Source organism: Pholcus phalangioides, unplaced genomic scaffold (assembly GCF_987345545.1).
Source record: "Pholcus phalangioides strain wild (caught in Gottingen) unplaced genomic scaffold, Ppha-v1.0 ptg000004l_1, whole genome shotgun sequence".
Classification (NCBI taxonomy): Eukaryota; Metazoa; Arthropoda; class Arachnida; order Araneae; family Pholcidae; genus Pholcus; species Pholcus phalangioides.
The window spans coordinates 37187953-37197590 of NW_028301597.1; positions in this window are offsets into that span (position 1 = coordinate 37187953).

Here is a 9638-nt window from a genome sequence, read left to right on the forward strand (position 1 = left end):
TCTTTCTTTGAAACCGAACACGGCCCAGGCTCTATCGGTTTTAGCCAATTTTAGCCATTGCTCCTGTGAAGGGGTCATGACCTGGGGGTGGGGACTTTGGATTGCATGGTCGCTCTGTATCCATATACAGAGCGACCATGCAATCCAAAGTCCCCCCCCCCCCCGCCACCTGTCATAACCCAAGGACTCTTACAGCCATGTAAGCGTCCGAGATTGTAAGCGTCCAAAAAAGAAAAAAAAAGGAGAAAATTTTGGAGAGCCGGGCATTAATTCATTATTGAAATTTTTATGCTAAGAAAAAGTGAAGTGGTGGGATGTGTCGTATTTTCTTACGACAAGCCCTTTTGCTTGCAAAAGGGACATAACGGTTCATCATCCTTTACAACTGTGAATATAGGAAAATGTATTTTAATAATTTTATACATATTTATTTAGGGCGTGTTCGCAAATATTCTTTTTTATAACGAATCATATTCGTCGGGCCAAGGTAAGTATATCTCAGTTGCAAATATCTAAAAATGATTTTCTATTCATATTTTGACAGGTATAATTTCCATATGCGAAAAGTGGAATGCCTCCCTCCCTTTAATGAATTTTTTCGAAACACTGAAATTAAAATATTCTATACTACCGGTATTTCAAAACAAAAGACTGAGGAAGTATATGATATTTGAAATGCATTATGTTGGGCGGTGTATAAACAGAACCCATCTATAATTTATACACAGAGGGCATCAAGCATCGCCTCCATAAAGGAACCAGGATCCCCTCATCTTTATGTGTGGAAGATACCAAAGCCTTCCTCCACAGCGTGGGATAGCTGATGTTGTGTGAGGACATTTCAGAAGAAGAGCTTCACAATATTTTCCACGAGAAATTGGAAATGAAAAAGCTTTGCGCCAGATGGATGCCTCGATTGCTAACGATTGATCGAAAGCGAATGCGAAAGATGTCTCATAGCCCTGAACACTTTCGGCGTCCAGTTTTTGCCGTGGGTTGAATATAGATTCACCAATGTACCAAGCAAAACAACGGCAAAATATGTGATATTTGAATTGTATTATGTTCGGCGGTGTCTAAACAGACCCCATCTATAATTTATACAGACAGGGCATCATGCATCGCCTCCATAAAAGACCCAAAATTCCCCTCATCTTTATGTGTGAAAGATCAGCGTGGGATAGCTGATGATGTGTGAGGGCAATTCAGAACAGGTTCACAATATTTTCCACGAGAAATTGGAAATGACAAAGCTTTGGATCAGATGTGCTGCAGATGAAATGGCCAACATTGACTAAGAAAAAATCGCTAACTCACCAAACCAATGCCCCATTCCACAGATTCAATATTGCAATGGCGAAACAACATAAATGACCATATTTTAATGTGCATAAGGAACACCTCTGATTTTTTGGGCTTAAAATTTGAAAAAAAGTTGAAAAACATATGTCCATAATACTATCTATGTACAACACTCCCCATTTAATAACCCTTTTTTTTTTTGGCGAAAATGGGGGTTAATTATACACGTTGAAATACGGCAGGTTTTACGCATTCTCTCAGCTATCAAATTCTACAGATTTGAGAACACGACTTTTCCCCTTGCTCCCAATATTGAAAGCTTTGCTTGACGAAAAAAAAAAAATTGTTCACCAAATGAAGGCACGCATTGCAGAAAAGAAAATGTAATTTTTCTGAAGTGATGACGAAATTTTAACATCACCGAAGAAAAGTGTGTGGAGCTTCAAAGATAATATTTTGAAAAATAAAATTTTTCCGAAAAAAAGAGGGTAAACAAACCATTTTTTTAATTTACTTATCAAACCCTGAAAATAACAAAGGGAGAAAATTCACAAGTAAATGGAAGTAACAAAAAATGTAATAATAATAATAATGACTCATGTGATAACAATGACAGGCGAGCATTATTTATTTATTTATTTATTGAATATTTTTTGGCCGAGGCCTATACAAGAGGATGCGGGAATTATGTATGGTGAAAACGGTGGTTGATGGTACATGAAAACTTCTCCTGACTTACATATTTTAGATAGATTAGCATTCTTTGAATAAAAAAGCTTAATTGCTCTTTTTCTTCGTGACGTCAAATCAAACAATGAAAAACAAAAAGGGTAATTAATTTTCAGTGTTTGTTAGTAGTAAACAGTACAAACAGTGAACTAATTGTTGAACAAAAGAAACTGCCTGTTGCGGCTTTCCCATCACCGCTATAAAAAGGTGTCGATCAAAGCAATGGATTGCAGTGATCTCCGGAGAGAGTTTTTGATCGGATCTGAACATTTCTCTATCGAGAGAATGAATTATTCTCTTGCTAATGGAAATGTCATGTCGTCGCGGATAAGGGTGGGTATACACTCAGTGACTGCGAGCGAATTGTCGTCTAGTTTCATGGATATCCTTCAGCAGCGTCGGGCTCTCGATCTACCGTTGGTAGATATTCATTTGCCAGCGGTGGGTGGTTTGGAATGGTCGGTGTCCTTTAAAAGAAAACTACGCGGTCGCAGCAGGAATGCATCCGTATTTTTTTGTAGAAAATGGTTTGCGCTTGAGTGTATATTAAAGCGATGACTGTCGTTGATAATTTGGTAAGTCAAATAATCGCTTAGACGTGGGAAACCCCATAAGAGCCGCTCAAAGTGATCGAGGGATTTGAAAGAAGTTTACTGGACTACGGTGCAGGATCTCTCCTGCAAGTTGGTCAATTGAAGCGGTAGAGCTCTTTAGTGTTCGTTCCTATGGGGCAGCGCAACGATTAGCGTCAAAAGGTCTTTCTCTGGAATTCATTCACTGAAGTCGTATACGTACTATATGATACTGTTTACGCCTACGTTTTCAAAGCTTTCTAAGCTTGATTTCCTGAAACATTGGGCTTCCGATTCATCATCTGATTCACTTAGATCTTGGTTACATGCAGCGATTATGTCATCTTCTGTCTGAATATCAACAGTTTTATCGAATTCGACGTATTCTTCAAATTGATCTGACATTGGAATTCTGTGATGTTTAGCTGCTTTAATAAAATATGATTCTTGTTCCTCCGTTTCGTTTCCAGCAGCATCTGTTTTCACACCATGCCTAAAGCAGTTCTTGATTATACTAGGGAAAGACCAACGCGTGTAGACCCAAAATTGCAAAAAAAAAACCACAGCTAAGACGCATTTCGGAACTATGAAGTTCCTTCATCAGTAGGAAAGAAAAAAGTAGTGAAAATACTCCTTATAGCGGGAGTTACTCGCTGTTGTAGACAAAGAGTCGAAGTGAAAATGAACCGGCAACCACTGAGCTGTAAGGAAAGTTTACTTATAGTTCAGTGCCGGCAACAAGAGCAAAGGAGGAGGAACAGAAAAGAAAAATGGCGGAGCCAATCACAAACGAAGACGTGATAGTGATGCTGATGGAGAAAACAATTATTGTAGAAACTGCCAGATGTTTGAGAAGGGTGGTGTGCTAGTTAGGTCGTTGACCAACTGGTTTGCGTTTTTGTTGATGTGGAATGATTCGAAGGAGTCCAAGACCGTTCATTTGAACTTAAATGAACCGGTTCATTTTGAATTCTACTCTCTGTCCACAACAACGAGTAACTCCCGCTACAAGGATCGAGTATTTTTACTATTATTTTCTTTACTACTGATGAAGTAACTTCATATACTGTATTTCCGAAACGCGTCTAGCCGTGGTTCCTTTTTGCAATTTTGGGTCTACACACGTTGGTCTTTCCCTAGTATTGTCTCACCCAAAAAGTAATTCATTTCAGTTCTTGATTGTCGCAGATGTGACAATTTCTTTCACTTCTAAGCAATGTCATCAATTCTAATAAATTCACTAAAAAAGGTGGTTTTTCTGTCAAACATAGAATCATTTTCTGGGTGATTCCTCTTTGGTAGGCATCTTCAATTTGATCATTTTTGTCGCAACACGATTATTTTTTGCACACGAGGGCTAATTAGACCGGGACCCAAAATTTATTGCCGATTCCGAACGGCAGCCTTGTTTTTCTTATACTCGTCGAAGTGTCGGGGGCGCTAACCCCTCGAAGGGGAACTCTTTGCGGTAGCAATGTTTTCTTGCGGTCTTGCCGTTTTTGTTGTTCCCCTGTGTCAGGAACGTTTTCTGACAAGGATGAACCGGGTATCGAACTCGCGACGCCTCTAAACATCCGTTGATAGTTTAAACGAGTATCTTATCGACCTGGGCTACCGTGCCCAGGCATCTTCAATCATCGGATTATCCCTTGATCGCAAGGTTATAATTTTGTCAACATCAAACACTTCATTAACGACATTCACCCAATCCTTACTTTCCCTGAAATTTTTTACAAAGCACATTTTTTGTTCAGGTTAACAAATCCTTTCACGTTAAGCAATCTTCCATTTAAAAGGTGCATGTTTAGACGGTTTTTTTTTTTTTTTTTTATCATTATATCGCCATAGAGAATGAAGATATCAAGATTTTTTTTCACGTTAACCAGAGTTTCATATTAAGCGGGGTTCACAATAGCGAAGTTCGACGGTATTTCCAAAGGATCTATAGAGATAGTGGAAAATTTAGGAAGTGGGGCTCTCGGATCCAGGAGTCGGACCAGTTTACGCCTATGGTGCACACGCGAAGTTGATGAGACGGCTAACACACCGATGAGGATTTGCTTATTTACCTTATTTTCGACTTAAATATTGTTCCAAAGAACTATGTCTCTACGCAGGCCACGCATGTTTTTGATTTTTGAATACTTGCTGTAATTAAAACTTGATAAGAATCATCCGTAATAACCATGAGCAGCTTCAGCGAGTGAAACTGTCTTGAAAACAAGTGGCATCGACGTACACCGTTCGGGTGGATGAGCGGCAGAAATTTCGGCAAGAAAAGTGAGTAAAAGAATTCTAAAATTTCCGGCATAATTGTTATTATTATTGTAAATTGCTGTTGTTTTTATTATTTGGTACTATTGCGATATTGAAACGTGAAAACCGGGCTAATAAGAGTTAATCTGCTTGTTCTTAATTATTTTTTTTTGATTGCTGTCAAAATTTTTATTTAACGTTTATTTGTGCCATATAAATTGAAAAAAAAAAAAAAATTCGAGAGCCCCAAGTGTTTTTGAGAGCCATGGCTGATATACAGTATTTTTTTTAAATTATACGTTGCTTTCGTATTATTGTGCAGTATTTTTTCATGAATAACTTTCAGCTGAGGGAAGGGAAATATTAGTTTTTCTAAATTCTTAGTGCTACTTATGGTACATAAGAGAAAAATTATTAAAAAAACCACACTTTAATTTCTGAATGTATCGACAATGCTTTTATTTCCCGATTATCTAGTTATTACTAACTTACTGAGCAATTTTTTTACATACATTACGTTACATGTAATACATGCAAGAGACCGGAGAAATCACTTCGTTATAATGAAATTTCGTTATAAAGTGATTCCAGGTCATTGTATTGTTCCTATGTAAACTTATCTGGGAGATTAAAAAAGTATTCGCTGAAACGGGATTTTCACTCTAGCGGTATTCGTTAAAACGGGATTCGACTGTACTTCGGAAAAGCGAAAGAATGAAACCGAGCGTTATCGTAGGTTATTTACCGATTTATCGTAGTAAAGGATATCTTTATATCGAGAGGAGTTTAACATTAAACTATGGGCAATTCCAAACAGGATATTAAATTAAAAAAATATCGTTCTGGAGGGATTTATCGTTATATCGAGTATCGCTGTAACGACGTATCACTTTTTTTTACTTTTATTACCAGACGTATCACTGCATGTATTTCTTGATTTGTTATTTTCGTGAGCGTAAGAGAGTGGATGACGGAAAATCAATACAAGGAAACTTTTCCTACTCGTGAGTACGAAAATAATTTCGGAGAGATTATTAGCAGAAATTCAATACGAATAGTTTAATTGGGATTCGAGTATAAAACAAGTGTTTTGAACTTATTACGCGGAAAAGCGCCTTGGAACACAAACACCAACAGATGGCGGAGTCCTGTTGATGAAATAGGAGCAGGTGTTGGCGATTTTCCTTAGAGAGAGAGAGAATAATAATTAGTTTATGAGAATTTCGGTGGATAAATAACCATCAGGCTCCGCAGTCAAAGATCAAATAAACAAGTGGCTAAGGCACACGGTATGCAAGCCTAATTAATATTCCACCGAGCGTAATTGTTATGGCGGGAGAGAGAAAGAGTTTCGGGAAATTAAATATCCTGTTCTTTTGCCCGTTTATTTCTTATCTCAGCTTTTCTCAACCTATGGTTTGCGAAGATGGCGTAGGTGGTCCACCGACAGACTTGATAAAATTACCCACCCGTTGTAATTGGTATTAATAATATCCATATTGGGTTTTCAAATAAAATTATACCTTCACATTTAGGTTTATCATACATCATGGGGGAAAAATTGCTATCCTAAATACGGGATATCACTGAATTTTGCAAAAAACTGAAGTTTGTTGGTTTAAATGTAATTTTCCAATAACTGCTAAAATTGGTGAAAGGTGTGGAAATAAAGGGCTGCTACAAATTGCAATAAAAAATGTATTTCACCAAAAAAATATCCCAATGATCTTGATGACCATATCACATCGAGAAAAATAAAATTCGGTTTACTGGTATCTTAAATAATAATCCGTAAAATACGGGACATTGCCAATTGTCATCGAAATCATTGTCAGAAGTAGTCACAATCACCAATTGTAATTAATATTCCATAAAACATATTGAAGACAAAACGTTAAATATAGAAGAATTGATCAACTTTGCCCAAGAATATTAAGAAGACACCAACGAATAAGGCAAATACACGATTATCGTGTATTTGCCTTAATAATTAAAACGTTAAAACTTGACAAATATGTGATATGAATATTTATAATTTTTGCCATAACTATCATAATGTAATCCATCGTATGAAAACGCTGTGGGTATTCACGAATTCAGTAAATATTACAAATTTAAATAAGTATCGTTGGAAAAACTGACAAATGTAAAAAAATCGAAACAACGAAAATTACAGGATCGTCCCGTAATATGGGACACAAGTGGTACGTCAAATTGTTCCAGACATTTTACTGGTCCTTGTTTTCAGATAGATTCAGAAACTGTCTTATCTGATTGAAATTGTGATTTGACAGGTCGTGACTATTATGATTTATTATTATTTATACACATTTCATTGACTATTATGGATTAATGCGTTTTGTAGATCAGTGTTATTCAACCTATGGCCCACGGACCGGTGCCGGTTCGTGTGAATTTCCTGCCGATCCGCGAATCATTTCGACGAATCCATATAAGCCCCTGCATATACTTCTAGATTTATTTTAATATCATGTCTCTATATGTCGATTTTTATTTCTATATTTTGGCTTTATTTCTTCTCAACGTCGAGGCTGTAAAGAATGATGGAGTGAGCCAAGCAGAGTCCACAGAGCACCTAACTGGGGACCCCCTGCCCCTCGAGGGCGCAGCCGAAGATCCATTGGTAGGCGCCAATCCCGACCTGGCAGACGGTCGATTTCATTTGCACATTTGCATTTCTTTTTACTTTTTATATATAGGGTGTCCTATAAGTGCTAATGCAGCCTTTATCTCATCGTCGTGTATAGGTATGATTCCAGTTTAAAAAATACTCAAAAGACTCAAAAATTATCTTGTACCAATATCGAGAGTGAAAATACAGTTTGTCCTAAAATGAAAAATTTAAATTTTTGCACGCTCCCCTTGTCCTCTGTTTTCCAATTAGAAAGTTGCTATACTTTATCCCCTGAGGCCAACAGAAAAAAATTCCATGTTTCTGAGCGCAATGTCCGCTAAGATATTTGAATTCATAAATTTGAGAAATGTTATGAAAGAACAGGAAAAACTAACGGACAACGCTCTTTTCCCTCACTTATGCTTCCCTTTCCCAACTTTTCTCAGATTTTTTTAATTGGAATATATCAGCAAATAATGCCTTGAAAGTTTGGAATTTTTTCTGTTCGCCTCAAGAGAGACAAGGCTACAACTTTCTAATTGGAAATTAGAAGACAGGGAACCGTATGAAAATTTAGATTGTTTTATTTTGTAACACACATACTGTATTTTCAATCTCAAAACTGGCACAGGGTACTTTTTGAACACCTTTTAAGCATTTTTTAAAATTGAAACTACATCTGTACGACGGACGGTTGATGAGGTAAAGGCCGTATTAGCACTTACAGGACACCCTGTATTTTTCGAAAATATATAAGTCGATTTCCGTTTTAACGAATACCGTTATAGTGAAAATCTCGTTTTAACGAACACTTTTCTAATCCTCCATATAAATTTACATAGGGACATTTTTAAATAACCTGGAATTCCTTTATAACGAAATTTCGTTATAACAACGTGATTTTTACGGTCTCTTGGAGTTCGTTATAACGGCATTCGACTGTATATATATTAAGTTTTAGACAGTTTTAGCCACAGTCCCTAATGGAGCAGTGGTAGTCTGTAATCGTACTGTCATTTGTCGATAGAGCCTGGGCGGTGTACGGTATGAAATGAAATGACATCAGCGGGTCCAAAAATTATATTTTGGACCTGTACGCTCTTTCTCATTTATTTATTTATTTTTTTGCCGGTCCACAAATTATTTTTCCAAACCATTTACATTTTTTCAGTCCGCAAATCATTATTTTTTTTTTCCGGGTCCTCAAATTAATTTTCCCGCTTATATACTGTATATATTTTGTGAGTCCTCAAATTATCCCTCTTTTACATATATTATTTCTCCTATTTATTCATTTATATTTTGGCTGTCTGCAAATTATTTCTAAAATTTTCGCTCTTCCGCGAAAATTAAAAACTACTTTCAGTGGTTTGTACATATTGTTGTAGAACTTTATTCTAGGTGATTAAACCATCTCATTTTGTTTGAGATGGGCAAAAAGTTTTTATAAATAGCGAATTTAAGAATGGATCTCAGAGATATTCATCCCATTTTAATGAAATAAGCAAAAGTTTTTGTTGTGCATGTTTTTTTGAATCAAATTAATAATATTTTGTATGTTTTATTAAAAGAATTTGCCCCTTAACTACCATGAGTAACGACAAACTCTTCGCTCACCATATCTGACGTCTCACCATATCCTATGGGGGTCACCTTAAATCACTCGTTTATGCGACGCCTGTGGACACACCGGAGGATCTCATAGCGCGGATTGTCGTCGCTGCTGCAGACATCAAAAGCATACCTGGTGTCTTCGAGCGCATCTGGGCATGGCCCCCACATCCTGTAGCGGGGCCCCTAGGCTGGGATCTTTTGGGGTTTTCCTAAAGTGAGCAGTATCGCCCCCAGTGGGCAATAGAAACTACGGACTTGACATAGGATCGCATAGGTTCCCTTGAGTTGGGGGCAATGAGGGAAAAAATTTTTTTGATGAAGGTGGAGATGGAACAAAAAGTTTGGGAAACTATGTCCTGGAGCATATGTAAACGTAATAATCAAAAAAGATTACTAAAAAAGCTAGAAACCATGTCAGTGAGTGATCAAAACAGTGACTTATCGAGTGTGTGAGCATAGGAGTGATCTAGAGGTACAGGTGTACTTGCAGGAATTGGGGGGGGGGGGAGGTCAAGCTGGTTATAGCACAG